The 23202-nt window shown below is 45.1% G+C and overlaps 1 long non-coding RNA gene across 4 annotated transcripts in view; it reads left to right on the top strand.

The window, feature by feature from the left end:
• LOC102413559 overlaps positions 1-21407 on the top strand; it is a 146370-nt gene extending 124963 nt beyond the window's left edge. For all 4 annotated transcript variants that reach the window (XR_006545525.1, XR_006640110.1, XR_003104234.2 and 1 more), the window contains exons 3-5: positions 16858-16961; positions 17795-17897; positions 18680-21407. This is a non-coding gene — a long non-coding RNA (uncharacterized LOC102413559). The remainder of the gene's footprint in view (positions 1-16857; positions 16962-17794; positions 17898-18679) is intronic.
• The last annotated feature ends 1795 nt before the right edge of the window (positions 21408-23202 follow it).

The following is a 23202-nucleotide window of genomic DNA, read 5'->3' on the forward strand; positions in this document are numbered from 1 at the left end:
CACAAAGAGTCAGACACGACTGAGCAACTTTCACTTTCATGTTACTCAAGATAACAACCCCTTTAAGGAAAGCGCAGAGCTCAGTTGCTTCAGTCTGTCTCTTTGTGACCCAATGGACTGGAGTCCGCCAGGCTTCTCTGTCCATGGGATTCTCCAGGCAAGAATATTGGAGTGGGTTGCCATTTCCTTCTCCAGGGGATCTTCCTGACCCAGGGATCAAACCCCAATCTCCTGCATTATGGGAGGATTCTTTACCACTGAACCACCAAGGACATCCCACATGCAAAGACTGGCAAAGCAGGGGAATCAAAACTCAGCCCCTTGGCCCCTATAGAAGGGTCATCTCATCTTCAGAACCTCCATGAGATCAAGATCAGCTGAGGCCTTTCCTGAGATCACATCACAGCTTCTTGACTGCCTGGAGGTGAAGAAAGTCTAGCTTGAGGTTGGTCTGCTGTTCATGTGGTAACCATGGTTGAAGAACCAGGCTGCTGGGACAGTTGTGTCTCATTTCCTCAGCCTCTGGCTGGGGTACCGGCATGTCACATCGTGTCTCAGACCCAGCTATGTGGAGCAGAAAGAGTGCTGGACAGAGGGAAAATCATAATGCCTAATAATAATAATGACCATCATTAGTATCCTTATAGGTATCATTCACTGAGTGTCTCTACTTGTTTTTTTTTAAACATATGCTTGTATCTATTCTTTTTCAAAGTCTTTTCCCATTCAGATAATTACAGAATATTGAACAGGGTTCCCTGTGCTAGACAGTAGGTCCTTGTTGGTTATCTATTTTTTTCAAATTATTTATTCATTTTCTGATGTGGATCATTTTTAAAGTCTCTATTGAATTCATTCCAATATTGTTTCTGATTTTCTTGAGTGTGTGTTTTGTCTTTTTTTTTTGGCTGAGAGTTATGTGGGATCTTAGTTCCCCAACCAGGGATCAAACCTGCACCCCCTGCACTGGAAGCTCAGAATCCTAACCACTGGACCACCAGAGAAGGCTCAGCAGTTTCTTCTGACTTCTAGTGCTCTCCTCCATCTTGGACACAGTGAGAAGGCAGAGGCGGGAGGCTGATGTTTAGCAGTTTCTTGACTCTGGATTGAATACACTGCAAGAACCCGGAGAATAATGACCTTTTCCAAGATGCTTGGCTCTTGCCCTCTTAATAAAACCAAGCAATAGGAAACTACTACCCGCTTTGATGGCAACCTGAACATTTTCAGATGGAGGAAATAAGATGAGGATGCTGGAGGACGAGAAGTGGGAAACATGAAAGCATAGTATGTTTCACTGCTACGAAAAGCAGGCTTTTTTGCAGAGGGTGGGGGTGGGGAAGCCGGCTGGAACCCCTCGAACCTGTTCCACCCACTTTTCTCTCCATATAAGATTTTTTTCCACCATCTCTGTGACACATCAGTTCACAAAGGTGGTTTTCTTGTATTCCCCTCTTGTGACAGACACATCATTACTGAGAAATAGGTCTTGGAGCTCAGGGTAAGAAACCAAAAAGGTGAAGACACTTGAAAGCAGCTGCCCAAAGATATGTCATATAAAAGTCCAGCCTTGGTGTTTGAGTCCAGAGTCAGCCTACAAGGCTGAGGGTCTCCCCAGGCCTGGACACCAGTGTGAACAGTGACAGCCCGTGCTCAGGTATTAGAGGAAGCCAGCTTGCTCCAAACTTGATTCTACCTGAAATTCATTTACCACATCAGCTTTCTTTTGGTTAATATTTGCTTAGAATATCTTTTTTTTCATCCACTTTTTCATTTTCACATTTTTTCTAATGTGGACCATTTTTAAGGTCTTTATTGAATTTGTTACAGTATTGCTTCTGCTTTATGTTTTGGTTTTTCGGCCACAAGGCAGGTGGAGGTCTTAGCTCCTCAACCAGGAATGAAACGTGCACCCTCTGCATTGGAAGGCGAAGTCTCAACCACTGGACCACCAGGGAAGTCCCAATTTCAGCTTTTCTATCACTTTATACATACCTTGGAAAAAGCACATAGCTGACCTCTTAAAAAAACACAGAATCCATTCCCAAGATCTCTGTCTTTTAATGAATTATAATGAATGTGATTACAGATTCATTTGGACTTCATCATCTAAGATTTCTTCTTGTCACGTCTTTATGTTTTTCTTCTTGTTTTTGCTCCTTTCCTTCTCTTTTTCCTTACGTGTATTAGAGAGACAGGATTTTCTTATCTCCTCCTCTTCATCAACCTTTTCTCCTCTCTTTGTTTAGAAGTTACATTTTAAAAATGTGTACATTAAATTCTTACTTTGAATTTGATTGATCACTATCATCGCTAAAGTAATTCATCTAGCCTCATTCTGAACAAAATGAAGCCCCAGAGCTCTTAACCTCCAACCTTTCCTCTTTTTGGCATATATATTATTTTTGTCCAGCCAATTTAGAGCCTCCACGTTTCCCCTTTCTCTTTCTGTTTCCTTGTAAATAACTTCACCTCCCTGACTGTCAGATTCTCCCTGGAATCTTCCTTTGTTGGAAAGTTGTTGGATGGTTGGAGAGTTGTTGGATGACCAGAAACAAGCTACATAAGTGAAACTCTTCCATCCATGTGTTGGTCCCCAAACATCCCAGGAAATGCACAAGTCCGAGTTCGAAGTGACCTTGAAGGGCGTAAGGTCCTTTCATTCTCCTGTACTGTCCCTTCTTTACTTGGCTGCCTTTGGATATGATCTTTATTTTTCATTTTTAATTACTTAAAAAAATTTTTTTAAATGATTTTTTGGCTGTGCTGCATGGCACACGGGATCTTAGCTCCCTGACCAGGGATCGACCCTATCCCCACCTCAGCAGTGGAAGCTCGAAGCCTTTTACCCACTGGACCACCAGTAAAGTCTTCATATGATCTTTATTTTATCCTCAGCTGGACCTTACTTCACGTCAAGGTGATGGAGTCTAATGGGCTCATTAAAACTTAACTTCCTAGATGTCCGTCAACAGATGAATGGACAAAGAAGTTGTGATACATATACACAATAGAATTTTACTCAGCCATAAAAAGGAATGCATTTGAGTCAATTCTAATGAGGTGGATGAACCTAGAGCCTATTTTGCAGAGTGAAGTGAGTCAGAAAGAGAAAGATAAATAATGTATTCTAACGCATATATACGGAATCTAAAAAAATGGTACTGAAGAATTTTTTTTGCAGGGCAGCAATGGAGAAACAGACATAGAGAACAGACTTATGGACATGGTGAAAGGGGAGGAGAGGGTGAGATACATGGAGAGAGTAACGTGGAAACTTACATTACCATATGTAAAATAGATAGCCAATGGGAATTTGCTGTATGGCTCAGGAAACTCAAACAGGGGCTCTGGATCAACCTAGAGGGGTGAGATGGGGAGGGAGATGGGAGGGAGGTTCAAAAGGGAGGAGATATATGTATACCTATGGCTGATTCATGTTGAGGTTTGACAGAAAGCAACAAAATTCTGTAAAGCAATTACCTTCAATTAAAAAATAAATAAATTAAAATTCTAAAAAAAAAAGAGAGAGAGAACTTAACTTCCCAAGTACAGAGATGCCACCTTCTTTCCTTGCCTCCATACTCTTTCCTCTGCCTCTTTCTCTCCTCCTGGATCTCTGTCTCAGGCCCTGTCTCCAGGAGTGTCTCTCCCATCACCTGGTTCCTTCCTCCTCCTCCCCTCTCCCTAGCATTAGGCTTTCCGCCCTGGCTCCACCTTTCTCCCTGTGTCTCCATGTCTTTGCTTTGCTCCGTCTCTGTTCCTGGCCCTTCTGTCCATCTCTCGTTCTGTCCGTGTCCAGGTCTCACCTGCATCAGCTCCGAGCCTCATCCCGGCCCGTCCACACCTCTCCCCTCACCTTGGCCTCTCTCCTCTGTCCACGTCTATGAACCCAGAGGCACACTCTGTCCTGCCTCTTCCTCTGCCAGCCTCCCTCCGTTTTCCCTTCCGCCTCCCTCTGTTTCGACCATTTTCTCCGCCCCCGGCTTCCTCTCTCTGGCATCCTCCTCGTCCTGGCCCAGGTCTCCGCTCCCTATGGAGGGCTGGACCTCTGCTCCCCTCTCTCTCCCTCTTGTCCACCTCCCCACCTCCGTCCTGTCTCCCCCTGCCTCTCACCAAACACGCTTTGCACATCAGGCGGGAGCCCCAGCCGGGGGTCCCGGGCTCCAGGAAGCAAGCCAGAGACTGTGCAGGCCGCGCCATAACTCAGGAACTCGGCCAGCAATCATTTCATTAAGCAGGAATGGCGTTCCCATTACCAGATAGCGGGTCTGCTTCGTCCCCACCAGGCCCCCCCACTCCCCGCCACAAAGCCCCCTCACAACTTCCTGCTCGCAGCAGCCACACAAGGCCTCATTCTAATCCTCCGACTTGTCTGTTTAGTGTCTTTGGAGAGGGGGGAAAGGAGCAGAAAAGTAGCTAGTCTTTTATTTTTATTTGCTCTTTCCCCCCCCTTCCTCCAGAGAGCCCCCTGGGGTACCGGCCTAGAACAGAGCAACAAATATTTACTAATTCCATTAACAGAAGAGGGCTTTTTATTTTTTTCCAAGCAAATATCTGAGGCCCCAAGTTCATGGTGAGCCTTGTCCCCCCACCCCCCCACGTGGCCCCCCTCCCACCTCCCCCCTCCACGCCCAGGACTTATATATAGTTCACTCAGTGCCATTTCCCCAATTTTTTCTGAAGTTCAAGACAAGTTGAAGGGTCAAAAAGGCAAAGGGTGTTTGAGAAGTTTAGCAGACAGCTTTTGGTACGAAAGAAAGAAAAGAGGGGCAGGAGAGAGGGAGAGAGAACAGGGAGGCAGGAATCTGGCTCACATTAAGCTGGAAAGTTCCAACCATTGATTTGCTCTGGAATTATAGCCTTTTTTTTTTTTTAAATCACAAAACATGGTTTATTCATGAGGTTTTTTTTTTTTTTTTCTTTTTAATAGCAACCAAAAGTTGCACTTTGGGTCTTTGGTACCAAGATGGAGATCCAACTTACCTTTTCCTTTGATCTTTCAGGTAGGACTGAGAGAAAAGGGAAATGGAGACAAAGGATTCCCCAAGCAGGGAGTGCGGAGAACACAGAGAATCTTCCAGCCAGGTCTATCCAATGTCTTTACCATCCCTCTTAGGGAAAACCAAGCACACTCTTGGGGAGAGGAGATAGCTTAGAGGAAAAAGAGCCTGTTCTGAAAAGGCAGCTCATAGCCCCTCGTAAAGGAGAGAGGAGAAAACACACAATTGGTTACACTGGTAAATGTCAGTGTATATGACAGGAGTCCCCAACATTTTTGGCACCAGAGAACAGTTTCGTGGAGGAGTTTTTCCACAGACAGGGGACGAGGGGGAGGGATGGTTTTGAGATAATTCAAGCACGCTCCACTTATTGTGCACTTTATTTCTGATATTATCGCATCAGCTCCACCTCAGATCTCATGGTCCCCGGAGGTTGGGGACCCCTGATATAGGGAATGGGTTTAGTGATTGCTTTAGCTTCTCAAGGCTGTTACAACCAGCCACCACAAACTCGGAGGCTCAAAACGACTGATCTGTATTCTTGCACAGTCCTGGACACCAGGAATCTGAAATCAAGGGGTCAGCAGGACCACGGCCCCTTCCTGGCCCTTCAGCTTCTGATGGTTCCAGGTGTCCGTCCACTGGCTTGTGGCTGCATCACTCCCATTTAGCCACATCTTCATCTTCACATGGTCCCTGTGTGTGTCAACTGCCTCCATCTTCACGTGGTCCTTGTGTGTGTCAACTCTCCTTCTTTCTCGTCTAAGGACACTTGTTATTGGATTTAAGGTCCTCCTAAATCCAGGAGCATCTCTTCCTGAGATTCTCATATCTGGAAAGATCCTATTTCCAAATAAGGTCACATTCACAGGTAATGGGGGGTTAGGACTTGAATCTATCTTTTATGGGGAGGGAGGGATCATTACAAACCCGTTACAGTGGTCACAGAGTGTTTCTCAACAATGTCATGCAGGGAAGCCAACCTAAAATGGCACAGCTAGGGACTTCCCTGGCGATCCAGTAGTCCAATGCAGGGGGTGCAGGTTTGATCCCTGGTCAGAGAACTGAGATTCCACATGCTGCGCAGCCAGAAAAGGAAAGACAGAAAGGACACAAAGAGATGCTGTGCTGTGCTTTCCTTTCATTTCCCACTCAGTCCTGACTGTTGCAAGGAGAAAGGCCCAGCTGGTGCTGCTGTGTCTTTAAACCCCTTCTTGCGACTTGCCCATCCTCCTTTTTAAGGAAGAATGAGGGCACGGCTTCCCTGTTGTCCAGTGGTTAAGAATCCACTTTGCAATGCAGGGGATACAGGTTTGAACCCTGGTCTGGGAAGATCCCACGTGCCTCGGGGCAACTAAGCCTGTGTGCCACAACGGCTGGAACCTGCACAGCTAGAGCCTATGCCCTGCAACGAGAGAAGCCACTGCAGTGAGAAATCAATCAAAAATAAAATAAATGAATACAGACTGAGTGAGGGCAGCTTCCAGGCTCTGAATCCACAGCAGGAAGCTCACGGGTTTATCACATGTCTGACCCGTGTAACCACCTACTGATGAAAACAGACACCGGTCTTTCATTTATGGTCATGACGTAGAGCCTCCTTTTGGATTGAATTAAAATTTAAGCCAATAGCAGGTGGCTGAGTTGAGAAACATATTAGGTAAATAAATAATCCAAGTGGTACACAGACGTGGTAAATGTGGTGAGGCTGTCATGCGGACAAAGGAAGACTGGGGATCACTGGTGTGGTGTACTGGCTTTCCCACTGTTCACAGGAGCCCAGCACCTGTGAGATGTACCAGGAAGAGGGTGGCTAAAAAAGGGTGCTGGAGTATGTTGTTTCTCTTTGAACCTGAGACTCTAACAGTTGTACGCATTGGGTTTCCCCATGAGATTTTGTTTGAGGGAAGAAAAACCACTTCATAACAAAATGAAAGCTTCAAGAATCAATCAACCAATCAGCCTCGTTTGCCACTCCAGTTGTATGTTACAGATGAAAAAAATCAAGACTTAGACGGGAATAACAACAAAAGGAATTGGCCAAGGTCACCCAGGCATCCGGATAATCCATACATTGAGTTCCTACTATTTATGGGGCAGCTGCAATGCATGAATTCTTCGGTACATGAGCTATTGTATCAAGTCCCTTACGGTAGCACAGGAAAACTGCTGAAATTTGACAGAGGAGAAAACTGAGGCTCAGAGAAGTTAGAAACTTGTGCAAAATGACAGAGCTGAGAAGGAGAGGAACTGGGATGCTCACCCACACCTGGCTGGCTCTTCAGGTAGCGTTTTTGTTTTGCTTTGGTTTTATTTCTTTTTGGCTGTGTTGTGCAGCATGCAGGATTTTAGCTCCCCAGCCAGGGATCGAACCTGCCCCCTGCCTTGGGAGCATGGAGTCTTAAACACTGGACTGCCAGGTTAAGTCCCCATCTAGCATTTTTCCTGTAGCAGCCTGTTGTTTTCCCCTAATTGCAAAGGTCTGCATGCCCTTGCCCACCACCACCAGCACCACACACACACACACACACGGAGCATGTTTATTTAGATGAGGACATTTCGAATCTTGGCCATCTCTGCAGCCTCCACATTCACACACCTCCTCCAACTGACATTTCTCTGCTGGGTCACCTTGGAAATGCTTGCAGGTGACAACATGTTTCTGGCTTCTTCCGAAGAGAGTGAGTGCAAAGGAGACATTCCTCCCTGGGGAAAGGAGAGGCTGTGTGCAGAGAGAGATTTTGAGCCTAAGGATGTCAGATGATTTCTGTCTATTTTGGAAGTTCCTAGGCATTGGAAAACAATGGTAGGAAGCCCATCATTTGGTTTTTTTAAAAAAACAATTAGGCACCATCGATGACCCTGACACCAACACCACATGTGTGGCCTGCCTCAGGTTCATCTGCTCTTGAGTGTCTTCATGGAAGGCACTGTCGTATTCTAGATCCCTGGAGAGTCCCCTCAAAAAACAGGGGATTTTCCTGGCAGTTTAGTGGTTGAGACTCCATGTTACCATTGCAGGGGGCACTGGATTGATCCCCGGCTGGGGAACTACAATTGTGCATGCCACATGACACAACCTAAAAAAAAATAAGTAAAAATAAAACAACAACAACAGCAACAAAAATGCCATGGAAAAAAGGGGGGCAGAAAATGCAAGTAAATATTTAAATAAGCATTAAAAAAAATCAATGGGAACTATGAACCACTTATCCCGTGAACTAAATGACCACATGCCACATTTTTCATACAGTTTCTTGGAGTTTCCATACTCTCTGAAGTTCTTTTCTAAACTTAGTTTAAGAGTTTCTCCATCCACTAATCACAATAGGAACATGCCTGGATATCCCTGTGGGCCATTCCCTTAACTTACAGGTGGGGAAACTGAGATCCAAGCCCCAACAGGGGAAGGACTCAGACATCATGGGGATGGCTAGGACCAGAGCTGGGGTTTGGATGCTGTGCCTCCTCAGACTCACCCTTTCCACTGTCTCTCCCACTCCCTGAAAGCCAGAGGCACTCCTGAAGAGGTAGGGCAGCCCTTGGAGAACAGCTCCCTGGGAACCCAAGGGGCTAAGGCAGCCTGCAGTGAAATCCTAGGTTCGAATCACAGCTCCGCCACTTATGGGTCAGGAAGCCTTGGGTAAATTACTGAACTTCTCTGTACCTCAGTTTTCTCATCAGTAAAAAGGGACAAATATTAGCACCTACTTCATAGGGCCATATGTAACATATGTTAGTCGCTCAGTCGTGTCTGACTCTTTGCAGCCCTATGGACTGTAGCCCACCAGGCTCCTCTGTCCATGGGATTCTCCAGGCAAGAGTACTGGAGTGGGTTGCCATTTCTTTCTCCAAGGGGATCTTCCTGACACAGGGATCGAATCCAAGTCTCCTGCATTGCAGGGAGACTCTTAACCATCTGAGCCAGGGCTATAGGGAGGATTACAACAGAATCTAGGTCAAGTTTTGAAGTAGTGCCTGGCTCACAGTACACGTTCAATGAAGAGTTATTACTGTTAGCATCAATATTAGGATTCGGATTAGATGTAGGGGGAAAACCTCTTGTGGGGGACAGACACCCTAAACAGGTGTCACACCCACCCTAACTCTGAGCCAGAAGAACTTTTACCAGAGGCACAAATTGATTTTGGCATTGGGATGGGGAGAATGAGAGGTGCTTGGGGCATAAGGGACCTGATTCTCTGATCTTTAGGCAGAGAAACTAACTTGCAGAGAAATTAAGGGATTTTTTTTCTGAAAATCTGGGGGCTACTTAGAGGCAAAGCCAGGTCTCTGGAAACTTCTATCTCTCTATTCGCCCAGGGCTTGGGGTGAATCCCCCTCACAGTTGTGATTCTGAAGAGCAGATGCTGGATCCCATAATGCTGAAGGGGTTAACTCTGAACCCTGCAGCTGACTGCAGAGAGCTTCCTACACTCCGATTTTCATTCACAAAACAAACAAACAAGTCACTCTCTAATAACTCCCAGGCCTCTTTCTTTGTGGCTAAGATGTGGATTTTGCAACAAGCAGGCCTTACAAAGATCCCTAATTGCTAGGCTGCTGTTGAACAGCTAAAGACTCTTTCATGGCTGGCAGAAAGCTTTACATGCTCATTCATTCATTCATTCATTTACCAAATGATTACTAAAGACCCACTTTAAGACTTCACGATAGTGGAACTTTCCTGGTGGCCCAATGGTTAAGAATCTGCCTTCCAATGCAGGGGATGTGGGTTCAGTCCCTGGTTGGTGAACTAAGATCCCACACGCTTGGGGCAACCAAGCCGGAGTGCCATAATTAGAGAGAAGCCGGCACCTCAGAATGAAATATCCTGCATACAGCAACTAAGGCCTGATGCAGCCAAATAAATAAATATTAAGAAAAAAAAAAAAAGACTTCAGCAGTGAAAATGGGCATCAAGACCCTCCTAGGCCTTAAGAAGTAGATGGTATTTACACAGCATTCTCAGAGCTGCACCAACAGAGAGGTCAGCATGATTACTCTCAGGAAAAAAAAAAAAGGAACGTGGGGCATTCAGTAAAGAAACACTAGTCCAAGAGGAATGAAAGCAAGACTTTTTTAGCACAAAAGGGGTCCAGTTCTCCAGTCTGAATCTTTGATTTGTTGTCTGGCTCAAAACCACATCAACTTTTACATATGTGTTATCATATGGTATTTTTCCAGTAGTCATGTATAGGTATGAGAGTTGGACCATAAAGAAAGCTGAGCACCGAAGAACTGAAGCTTTTGAACTGGGTGTTGGAGAACACTCTTGAGAGTCCCTTGGACTGCAAGGAGATCAAAGCAGTCAATCCTAAAGGAAATCAGTCCTGAATATTCATTGGAAGGACTGATGCTGAAGCTGCAGCTCCAATACTTTGACCCCCAATGCGAAAAACTGACTCATTTGAAAAGACCCTGATGCTAGGAAAGATTGAAGGCAGGAGGAGAAGGGGACGACAGAGGATGAGATGGCTGGATGGCATCACTGACTCAATGGCCGTGAGTTTGAGTAAGTTCCGGGAGTTGTTGATGGACAGGGAGGCCTGGCGTGCTGCAGTCCATGGGGTCGCAAAGAGCTGGACATGACTGAGCTGAACTGAGCGTTCTATTGTATGTGTGCACCACACCTTCTTTACCCATTCACCTGGCGATGGGCATTTAGGTTGTTTCTGTGTCTTGGCTGCTGTGAGTAGTGCTACTCTGAACATAAGGCTACTTGAATCTTTTTGAATTATAGTTTTGCTTGGGTGTATGCCCAGGAATGGGATTGCTGGATCATACGGCAAGGCTTTATACTTGTAGACTTTTTGATGATGGCCATTCTGACTGGAGTGAGGTGATACCTCATGTTTTTTTTTTTTTTACACTATACTTCAATAAAAAATAAAATTAAAAAAGGAAATGGCATTTCTCCCACTATGTTCTGAGCTGTCTCTGTGGGTATACATAGATGTAGTTATTACGTGAACCCAGGTCTCCTGCATTGCAGGCAGATTCTTTACCATCTGAGTCACAACTGGGAAGCCCAGTCATAATCGTACTGTGTCCCTAATTCGGTTCTGATTTCTTCAATGAAGATTATTTTGTGAGGAGAACAAACAAACAAACATATCAGCATCTCTTTTTTTTCTTCTCTCTTTCCCCCTTCTTCTCCTCCTCTTTCCTCCTCTCTGTCTTCCTTTTCCTGCTCCTCTTCCTATATTCTGGCTTCTCATGATGGAGCCTGATATGGAGGACTGAGTTTTTTAGGGAGAGAGGAAAGGGTTTGCTTTCCTTCTGTGCACATGTAGTGAAAGGCATCCACTCCCGAAGTCCTGGGGCAATATTTCGGGTTTTACTTTTCCGAGTGGCTTCAGTTTTGTTCTTCTCTATGAACCAGCATTATTCTCAGCTGTCAGGAAGGTGGTTGCCCCATGTCTCATGTCTACACATGGTCCTCACTGGTCCTTACTCAGAGGAGTAAGAGTGGGCTCTTCTGAAAAGTCTAGAAAAGTGAACATCCCTAGAAGCCACCAAGGCTACCTCTTCTTGCATCTCATTGTCTAGAATGGATCAAATAATTATTCCTGATGCAATCAGTCAGAGCAGAACCAAGTTACCCTTAGGACTGAGTCCCGGAGCTGGGGATGGTGTTGACATCCCTTGAGGAATATGAGCTGCGTGGAGGAGTGATGGACACATGGACAAACTGAGATCCTATTAGGAAGAAGGATGGGAGAAATGAATGCTAGGCGGGCCACCAACTGTGACTGTTACAGAGTGTTGCTCCCTCTTTTCCCAGGAGTCTTCTCTTACAGTATCATTTTATAGATGTTAATAGATGCTGAGGGGCAGCCCAGTAACCATGTCAACATCCCAAATGTAACACAGATGGTTATTTTAGAAGACATGGGACATCTAACTCTACTCACCAGCAGTATATACCTGTATCATACATAGCATGCTTTTGCTCAGTCATATCCGACTCTTTGCGACCCTTCGGACTGTAGCCCACCAGGCTCCTCTGTCCATGGGGTTTTCCAGGCAAGAATACTGGAGTGGTGGCCAGTTCCTCCTCCAGGAGATCTTCCCGACCCAGGGATCGAACCTGCATCTCCTGTGTCTCATGCATTGGCAGGCGGGTTCTTTACGAGTGGGGCATCGGGGAAGCTCCCAGTATATACCCCACAAATCTGGACAAGACCATGTCATTTGATTCTTTTCTCCACCAAAGCTTTGTCTTCCCCAATAGCTATTTATCCTGTGTAATCAATTTCAATTTGATGAGCACCCTGCTTGTGTCAGCGGAGTTATGGAAAGCAGATGCTAAGATGGGGAGAGAAACATGAGAGATTTACTGGAGGGTAATGCCTGTGAAAGATGAAGGGGGAGAGAAGCAGGATTAGGTAGGAAGAGCTTCAGACCACAGGGAAGGTCAGAGCGAGCCTCAGCTCACTGGATGGGGAGGTCCAGAGCAAAGATCGTCTGTTGGGGGAGGATCCTGTGCTGGGCAGAAATGGCCAGGCCCTGCCTGGTTTGGATGAGGGCTTTCCAGAAAGGGTGTGGCATTTTCTGTAGATTTTTTTTTTTAACTTATTTTATACTAGAGTATAGCCAATTAACAATGTTGTGATAGTTTCAGGTGACCAGCGAAGGGACTCAGCCATACATACACGTGTATCCATTCTCCCTCAAGCTCCCCTGCCATCTGGGCTGCCACATAACATTGAGCAAAGTTCCCTGTGTTGCACAGTAAGACCTTGTTGGTTATCCATTTTAAATATAGCACAGTGTACATGACCTTCTCAAACTCCTTAACTATTCCTTCCTCCCATCTCTCCTCGCTGACAACTACTTGATATGCAAGGATGCACCATAAGTAAGAATGTGGCTTTGACTTGAACGGTAACCTGGACCCAAGGGCCCTGCTGCTGGAATCTGTTCACTAATGGCACCACCTGAAGCTGAGTGATAAATTCTTTCTCAAAGGGAGATCCGAGCATCACGTCTGGGTGACAACCACACCATTGAGTACCTGCTACACACTCGGACTGTACAAGAACCTGCATCACCTTCATGGCTTAATACTGTTGTTCCTTGACATACAAACAAAATCGGGTCTCACATACCCTTTTGTAGATGGAAAGTTCTTAGAAGTAGCCATTCATCCCCACTAAAACGAGTATGAAATCCACAGCATTCATGTTAATGGAGAAGTAAGTTCCAGCAATAAGCTGCTGACACATATATGGGTCGTAATTATATGCCACAGATAACTATAAAATCTGTTATTATACTAATAGTTTATTTTACAAAATCCTGCAAGAACTTGTTGGCAGCTGCAACGCCGTTGCTTACCATTTTTATCAGTTGTTTGCAGGCTCTGGATGGGTGCATATGGGTAAAGAAATACTTGATGTTTGCCTGAGAGTTCTTATTTTCAGACGGGATACCGCATTGTGGTGCAACTACTCGCCAGGCTCCTCTGTTCATGGGGTTCTCCAGGCAAGAGTACCAGAGTGGGTTGCCATGCCCTCCTCCAGGGGGTCTTCCCGACCCAGGAATTGAACTGAGGTCTCCTGCACTGCAGGCAGATTCTTTACCGCTGAGCCACCAGGGAAGCCCTTGAGATGCAAGAATACATCAAATGGACCTCTCTACTGAATGGTGCCCAGAACAAAAAGCCATGATGATAATGACAGTGGTGGTTGGTATTCCATTTAATAACCACCCTGAATGTAGCAGTCCCCAAATAAGAACTGCTTTTTTATACTCATGGACTCTGTGGGTCAGGAAATGGGTAGAGTACAGTAGGATTGTTTTGTCACTATTCTGTGATGACTAGGTTTCATCTGGAAAGGTTCCTTTTGGTTTGTTTGTTTTAAAGATTTTTTTTTTAATGCGATCACTTTTTAACTTTTAATTTTATATTGGAGTATCGGAGAAGGCAATGGCACCCCACTCCAGTACTCTTGCCTGGAAAATCCCATGGATGGAGGAGCCTGGTAGGCTGCAGTCCATGGGGTCGTGAGAGTCGGACACGACTGAGCGACTTCACTTCCACTTTTCACTTTCATGCACTGGACAAGGAAATGGCAACCCACTCCAGTGTTCTTGCCTGGAGAATCCCAGGGACAGGGGAGCCTGGTGGGCTGCCAGACGTCTATGGGGTCGCACAGAGTCGGACACGACTGAAGCGACTTAGCAGCAGCAGCAGCAGCATAGCTGATTAACAATGTTGTAATAGTTTCAGGTGGACTTTAAAGGGACTCAGCCATGTATATACATGTACCCATTCTCCTCCACACTCCCCTCTCAGCCAGGCTGCCACTTGACGCTGAGCAGAGTTCCCTGTGCTATACAGTAGGTCCTTGTTGGCTATCCATTTTAAATATAGCAGTGTGTACATGTCCACCCCAAACTCCCTAACTATCCCTTCCCCTCATCTGTCCCCTCTGGTGACCACAAGTTCCAGAGAAGTTCAATTTCGTATTCGAATATGCTTTGCCGGTAAGTGAGTGAGAATTTGAACTCAGTAACTCATGTCTCCAAAGCCCAGGACCTTTCAATAGGCCCCAGTAGAAGGGACAGATCTGCATGTGGGTTTTCCTTCTAAATGGAGGAGAGAACCTTGGTCTAAGATGATCTTGGAATTCAACCCTTACAAACCCACATTTCCGGGAGGGCGGGCCTTGGAACTACAGGTTAGACCTTGGGATTCATTGGTGCCAGATCTCTGTTATATGGGACACACCATATGGAACCTAGAATTCATCACAGCCTTTGGCAGGCAGCCTGGCCTGCAAATAACCGCAGAAGGCTACATTTTGATCAGGAAGCCCACAGCTGTTTTTCAAAGTCATCGCCGGAATTTTCAATTTAATTTTATCTTTAGTAAACCTTGGTGCCCCTGGTTTCTCAGCCAGTCTTCTAATTTCCTGGGTGTTCTGGACGATCACAGTGGGTACCTCGCATGTGGGCAGAGAGAAACTGGGATGTTTGAAGTGGTTCCCACACCTTGTTGGGCTAAGCAAGGCTTGGGGCCTCAGGAAAAAAAAAAAAATCCCAAGTCAAGTTAAGCACATAAACAGCTGTGGCCTCGTCTCAAGGTTGCAGCCACTAAAGGGAAGGAGTACAAAGGACCTCTGAGTGCTCCCCCAAATGGGCAATTGCCTGTTTTCCTAAAATGAGGCATCTGGAAGACCAGGCAGACACCCTCAGGATAGACAGGCCAGCCGCTTGGGCCCGTTTGCCATGCACAGTCTTCTTAGACCTTTCAATTTTCAATTTTCCAAGTGATTCACCAGATCCCCATTACGTGGGGGCTGGACTCTTGAAAGCAAAGCCACATCTGAATTCTCCAAAGTGAAGCCACGTTTTAGGATTTGGCTGCAAGGGGCTTGGAATCCAGCCACCCTGGGACTTGAGAGGACAGCGGTTCCATTTTTGAGGTTTGAGGGATCCTAGAATTCAGAAGCTGGGCCCAGCCTGGGAGAGAAACTGATTTCAATAGCATTTAATCCCCCCACCTCCACCCAGACCCAGGCTGATAGAACAACCGGTTCAGGGCATGTTCTCACTGGTATGAACTGTGTTGGGAGCCGTTAAGGTGTCAGGCTTTTGCTTACTGGGGGCAAAGACAAGGAATGAAATCGTGCCATTCACAGAGACGTGGATGGACCTAGAGACCGTCGTACAGAGTGAAGTTAAGTCAGAAAGAGACGAACAAATACCGTATAGCAGCACATGTATGTGGAATCTAGAAAAATGGGACAGATGAACCTATTTGCAAAGCAGAAATGCAGACACAGACGTAGAGAAAGAGAGTGAGGACACGGGGTTGGGGGAAAGTGGGGTTGGGATGAACTGAGAGATTGAGATTGACATGTGCTACGCTACTAGGTGTAAAACAGACAAATAATGAGGTCATACTGCACAGCCCAGGGAACTCTACTCAGTGCCCCGTGGTGACCTAAATGGGAAGGAAATCCAAAAACGAGGGGCTATATGTATACGAATGGCTGATTCACTTTGCTGTACAACAGAAACTAACACCACATTGTAAAGCAACTATATATCAATTTTAAAAAATCACATGATGGACTTGGCGTGTATGTGTTTCTTCTTTTTCTTCCCCCACCTAGAATGGCAGTTCTTCTGTGGTGTATCTACCCCACTGGATGAGACAGGGAAGGGGAAGAGAAAAAAGAAGCCACATGTAAAATTCAGGGTTTTGTTATTTTCTTTTGCCTACACAATACCACACAGATGGTGTGGTTGACTTATTTTTAACTCTGTGTTTGTGTGAATGAACCAAACTGGTCAGTTGCTTGGGTAATAATGAGATCAGAAGCAAGCTGATCAAAGGCACCAAAAGCAACCACTAATTTGATCAAGAAAAAAAAAAAATCACCCCACAATAGCCAGACAAAGACATGTCAGTTTGGTCTGTATATAAATGTGGCCTGCCTTGAAGTTCAGTGATGGTACAGAGAAGTATCCAAATGAATTGTACTTCTGACCATCTAAATAGCTGAGCCCTGATCATTCAGTCTGGCAGTTTAGCTTGTCCAATCCAGTTCTCAAGAAAGCTTGCAGAAAATGGCATGGGTGTGTCTGCAGGCAAAGGGGGACCTTGGGAGGAGGGAATTGCTGGTCGTATAATACAATTATGACTGTTGACATTGACTATCAGTCAAGTAGGGAAGCAGGAATCCGGTGACTTGTTAGTCAATTGATTACACAGTGGCCAGTCCAATCAGTTGTACAATTTTTCCTTCCGTTTCTTCTTTTATTGTATTATGTACTAATTTAAAAATTATTTTAGATTGATGTATAGTTGATCAACAGTGTCTTTTTTTTTTTTCAGGTATGCAGCAAAGTGATTCCGGTATAACGACATATCTTTTTCAAACCCTCATTTCTTCGGAGTTGGGAAATCCACTGCCTCTTTCCCTCCATATATCTGTTGGGGTATGGGTTGAATATGGGTTAAATATGTTATGGGTTCATCTGTCTCATTTTTCTAGATTCCACACATATGCATTAATATATGATAGCTTTCTCTTTTTGACTTCAGCCTCCATGGCAACTCCAGGGGATGGATGTGTGGATATGGTGAAGGGACGGTGGTGGAGAGGGAGGGTGAGGCGAATTGGAAGATTAGGGTTAGCACACATACACTACCACGTGTAAAAGAGCTAGCGGGAAGCTGCCGTATGGCACAGGGAGCTCAGCTTGGTAGTCTGTGATGACCTAGAAGAGGGCTGGGATGTGGGGAGGGAGGCTTAAGAGGGAGGGGACATACGGATACATATAGCTGATGGTGGTGCAGTGGGAAAGAATCCGTCTGCCAATGTAGGGGAAGTGGGTTTGATCCCTGGGTTGAGAAGATCCCATGGAGAAGGGAATGGCAACCCACTCCAGTATTCTTGCCTGGAGAATTCCGTGGACAGAGGAGCCTGGTGGGCTACAGTCCGTGGGGTCACAAAGTTGGACGTGACTGAGCACACACCACATGCATAGTTGATTCACTTCCTTACACAGCAGAAACTAACACAACTTTGCAAAGCAATTAACATCTCAATTAAAAAACTACATTATAGGGATGAATTGTATCCTCCCTTCCCCAAATAAAGGATACTGAGAACTCCTCCAAGGTCATGGTGTTTGGAGATGGGGCCTTGGAAGATAGTTAGGTTCAAAGGAGGCCACGAGAGCGGAGTCTCCGTGATAGAATTAGTTTCCTTATAAGAAGAGGAAGAAGTTGGAGCCCTCTCTTTGTCTCTCTCTCTCTGCCATGGTAGGACATAACCAGAAGGTGGCTGTGGACAAACCAGAAAGGAAATTCTCTTCAGAACCCTACCAAGTTGCCACCGTGATCCCAGCCCTCTGGCCTCCAAGACAACGGTAAGATATACTTTTCTGTTGTTTAAGGCACTCATCGATGATGTTTTGTTATGGCAGCCTTAGCAGACTAAGACAGTCCTCTCTAAGATCCCTTCCAGGATGGAGATTATATGACTATTGATCTTGCCCGTATGTGGCTAAAAGATGTAATTTATCCTGGGATGGAAAACTCTATCTAAGGGGTCAAATTATTATTTTGGTCCATGATGTATTACACTTCCGTCATCCATTTCTCGTCTTGGCCCTGTCAGCGAATTCAGTGCCGATGAGTTAATGTATATGAAAGTGCTTTGTAAATGGCAAGGCCCCAATAAAAGGACTTACTTTTATGCTATTGAAGTTGAGAGCATTACAGCTGGGCTAAAGGCAGAGTGCATCTGATATCATGTGTGGGCAACAAGGTCGTGGGTGTATGATATTTGTGAAGATGCACGACGAGTGTAGTACATGTGTGTTTCAGTTTCTGCCTAAGTGGAAATTTAAGAAACAATGGAGCAGTATGTTTCTAAACATGTGATCTTGAGAAGCTGCTCAAAGCTGCCACCAGACTCTAACGTTTGACGTCTCTGTGGTCTTGGATGACTCACTTCTGTGACTTGATTTATCCTTCTGAAAAATGGGTACAATAATTTTCACTTCCTAGGGTTGATAGGAAAATTAAATGAGGTAAGGCACATGAAACACAGCTATATATCCCAGCTGCGTATGTGCCTGTCTATCGCATGTGTATTTTCTGTGCATGTGCAAATGCCATGTGCCATCTTTCCTTCTATGTCTTGCAGATTGTTTTGTTCCCTGTGGTTTGGCTTGCATTCCCCCAGTAAACTACCAGGAACAAGAAGTAGAAGGCGGTGTTTTGGGAGCATAGCCCCGGACAACCTGGGCTTTGGAAGATCCTGGAGGAATTACCTTTTGACCTTACAATGCCTCCAGCCTTCTCCTGGCCATTTTGTAATCAGACATTTGAAACAGTTCCTTGGAGCTTTAAAGCATGACTCATCATCACTGCCTGGTTTGCACATTTCAGTCAATGACCCAAAAGTGTGGTCTCACTCTGAGAAGGATTAAACCTTCCACTGTTTGGGGGGTGGGGGAAGGATGTGAAGGAAGAAACACTTGCATTTCAGGCCACTCCAACCTCTCCATCTTGGGCTCTGTCCTTGGCACGCTATTGGGGAATTTGCTAGAGAAGGGAAACATTTGAGTCCATTATTTTAAAAGCAGCAGAAAATAGACTCTAGGAAAAGAAAAAAAAAATGTGCCTTGGCCACAGGAACTTAATGGGCCATTTTGATCTCTGCCTCCTGCCTGGTTGAGGGTGTCAGGAGCCATGCTCTCAGCTTGCAAAAAAATGTCATAATGAAGTGTTCGAGTAATGGAGAGTTAATGGAACTGGGAACCAGGGTTATAACAAAAGGGCCTTAAAAGAGGGGTGGGGTATAATTTATTAACAGCAATATATGGAGCAGGGAGCCTGCAACATTTATGAGGAAAGAAAAGGGGACGTTTCACAAGATCCAAGATTTCCACTCTCCGTAGGCTCCGGCGACACCCATTGGCCAGATGCAGGCTCCGCCCCTTTCTCTGCGAACCCTTCTGCGCTTCTTCCCAAGGAAGAGTGTGGCATCTCTGCTAACTGAGTTCTGTGGATCAAGGGTGACTGCTCTGATTCTCCCAGGGATGGAGAAGTTTCTGTTTATGATAAGGATGTTGAAGTAAATATCCTCAGAGCATGATTCGAGTGCCTAGGGTATTCTTTTCAAAATCTGGTCTATTAGCCAGGGCTTTGCTGGGTATGAGATAAAGACACAGAGTTCACCCTGGCCTAAGACTGAAAAAAAATGGAGTATGGGTCTTATTTTGGATTCGGTCCAAAGTATATCGGTCTTATTTTAAAGCAGATCTTGAGATAATTACAAATAGTTTATTTAGGAAATGATTCCGGGGAACTGTGGTTAGATAGTGGGAAAATGAGGGACGAGAAGAAAGATGATAAGGGTTTTTTTTTTTTACACCTTTTTATTTTATATTGCAATATAGCCAATGAACAATGTTGTAACAACTTCAGGTGGACAGCAAAGGGACTCAGCCATATAAATCCATGCATCCACTGATTAAAGGTGTTTATTATCAAGCTAGTTGTAATGTGGGCAGGTGGAGCTTAACTCATTTGAGCCACACTCTGGATGATATTATACAACATACTTTCAAACTGAGGGGCAAGGGGGCTGGGGAAATTATTTATTCAATCCTTGAAGTCCTTAGTTGAGAGCTGCTGTTGGAGTTTTAACTCCCTGGCATTCTAGGCTTTTTCTGCGTGATGCCAAGGGTGCTCCTGTGGCCAGGGGCTGGGGGAGGGACCTTTGGGCAGAGGGTTGCAGGCTGTTTTCTGTAAAGAATTGCCAACATGTAAAGGTGACTGCCAAGGAGATATAGGTGCACTAGCCACAGCATCAGTCAAGAAGGGGTAAATACTAACTGACTTTGTTGATTGAAAAATTCAAGCTTGCACTAGCTTCAGGCATAGTTAGATCCAGGGGCCAAAGAAGCATCATTTGGACTTGGTAACATTTCATTACTGGTTTTTGTTTTCTCAACATCAGCTCCATTCTTAGGTGAGATTTCCCATGTCATGGTATGATGCCTGCCAGTAGCTATATGCTTTTTTAATATATATAATTTAGCCACCTTAGTGGAAAAACAAAACATGTTTTCCCCCTCAGACAATTTCAGAAACAGCTCTAGAATGTGTGCATATTGGCTCAGCTTGGTTAGTTAGTTATAAAGTATTTTAACAATTAATTTAATCTACCTGGAACCCCACCCCTCCACCCAAGCAGAGTCTCCACCTGCACAAAGATGCTGCAATACTGTCTTCAGCTAGAATCATTTGGTTGTAAGTGACCCCCATTCCACCACATCAAGGAATCCTTTTTATTCTCATGGCATGTTTGTGCAAGCATGATTTCAAGTGTTAGCCCTCGTCTATGTTCCTCTGGAATAACTCTTTCTCTTCTTTGCTGAGTGTCTCCTTCTGAGTAGATGGCCTTCCAGATTGACTTTGTGGGGACTTTCCTGGTGGTCCAATGGCTAAGACGCCTCACTGCCAATGCAGGGGGCACCGAGTTCAATCCCTGGTCAGGAAACTAGATCCCACATGCTGCAACCGAGTTCACATGCTCCAACTAAGACCTGGTGCAGTCAAATTAAAACAAACAAACAAACAAATTGACCTTGTGAAGCTATTACATCAAGATGGTGGGATAATGAGTGACAGAAGATCTAATTAAAACTGTGTGTGCATATACCTATACCTATGTTACTGACTCTCTACAGAGTGCAGAAGAGCATTTTGGGATTGTGCTCATTTAATCAGTTATTATTATTGTCCGTTTCTGGGAAGGAAAAAACTGCACATTTCTTCCCATCTTTTCCTGTTTTCAGCACCTCCTTACCCACTCCAGTATTTTTGCCTGAAAAATCCCACGGACAGAGGAGCCTGGTGGGTTATAGTCCATGGGGTCTCAAAGAATTGGACACGACTGAAGTTACTTAGCATGCACTCCTTGTATGAGCTTCCCTGGTGGCTCCATGGTAAAGAATCCACCTGCCAATGCAGGAGATGCAGGTTTGATCCCCTGGAGAAGGAAATGGCAACCCAATCCAGTATTCTTGCCTGAAAAACCCCATGGACAGAGGAGCCTGGTGGGCTACAATGTATGGGGTCACAAAGATCAGGACATGACTTAGGGGTTAAACAACAATATTTACATATATATCTACATAAATATGTTCAATATGTATGTTTGTATATTTATATTTACATATATATACCCAGTTCTATGTTCGTATAACCAAAACAGGAGCTAGCTGTGGGTTCTGTCTTGGCTGGATTCCCGGTCTTACATAGACTCATCCGTCATTCACTTCGCCTTCCTTCGGCTCTCTCTGTTCTCAGACGTCATCTCACCCCATGAACACAAGATCCTCCGGTAGCTCCAGTCCCACCTCTCTCACTCTCATTCAAAGAGAAGAGTTTGTTTTGACAAAGGCTCAAACAGAAGTGCCAGAATGCCATCTCACCTGCTCCGGTTGCTCTGACTCAAGTCACATGACCCTTCCTGAAGTAATCACGGGCCTTGGAAGAACCCGAGTGTCTGACTGGCCCGTCTTGGATCACATATTCTCTCTTGATTTAAACACTGACTTAATCAGAATCACACAGACTGAAAGTAGGGGAGAGCCGCTTCTGGAAAGAGGAAGATTAATGTCATTCATGTGTCTATTTTGCAGCGTTCATTTATTTTCTCTCTTGTGCTACACACGTTCATGACTAACACAGCGTCTAGCACATATTCACATCACTAGACTTGTTATCACTGCCCAGGTGTCCTGATACATTACTTAACATGTTGCATGATAGGGTTCCCCAGCCTTCCCACTGTGGGTACATGTGTTCTTATTCTCTTATTCTTCTTGATATCCTTGGCATCCAGCACAGAAGCTGGCATTTATCAAGCATGCAAGAAATCTTTGAGAGGCAAAAAAGAAAAGAGAAACGCAGCAAGAAATAACAGAACTCTGAATTTGAAGTCCCAAATTCCTTCCCAAGCTAGTAGTTTGGATCTGAATGTTGTCCTGGTGAGATGCAACATAGTAACCTGTACTTTCAACTCATCAGCTCCCAAAGAGAATTCACCGTCTTGTTTTCTGAACCATTACCCATTTCCTACTTCACTCTATTGGACCTCAGGACATCCTGCCAGAGGTTTGATCTGGTGGATGTAGACTTTGTTTCAGAGGCCCACAAGCCCTCTGATATCATGTAAAATTTTATTTTAGCTTTTTAGTGGAGTATCTTGTTTAAAAAATTATTTATTTATTTGGCCATGCCTGGTCTCAGTTGCAGCATGCAGGCTCTTCAGTCTTCTTTGCAGTACATGGGGTTTTTTGTTTTTGTTTTCTTTTTTAGTTGCTGCATGCAGGATCCTTAGTTATGGCATGGAGGATCTAGTTCCCTGACCAGGGATTGAATCCAGGCCCGCTGCATAGAGGGAGCACAGAGTCTTAGCCACTGGACCGCCAGCAATGTCCCCATGTAAAATTTTAGGGATGTGTTTCCATGAATTGACTAGAGGTGTGCTCCCTCCAACCGCGCACAGAAAGCAGGGTCCAGGAATTCATGTGTTTGGTATTGCTTGTGTTACTGAATATCCATGAAATGCAAAAGGGGACCGTGACCTAATGAGGTTTTAACCCTGCCTCATTACTACACATCACCCGTAAAAGCAGCCCCTTCTTGGCC

The sequence above is a fragment of the Bubalus bubalis genome, chromosome 17, assembly GCF_019923935.1.
Source record: "Bubalus bubalis isolate 160015118507 breed Murrah chromosome 17, NDDB_SH_1, whole genome shotgun sequence".
Lineage (NCBI taxonomy): Eukaryota > Metazoa > Chordata > Mammalia > Artiodactyla > Bovidae > Bubalus > Bubalus bubalis.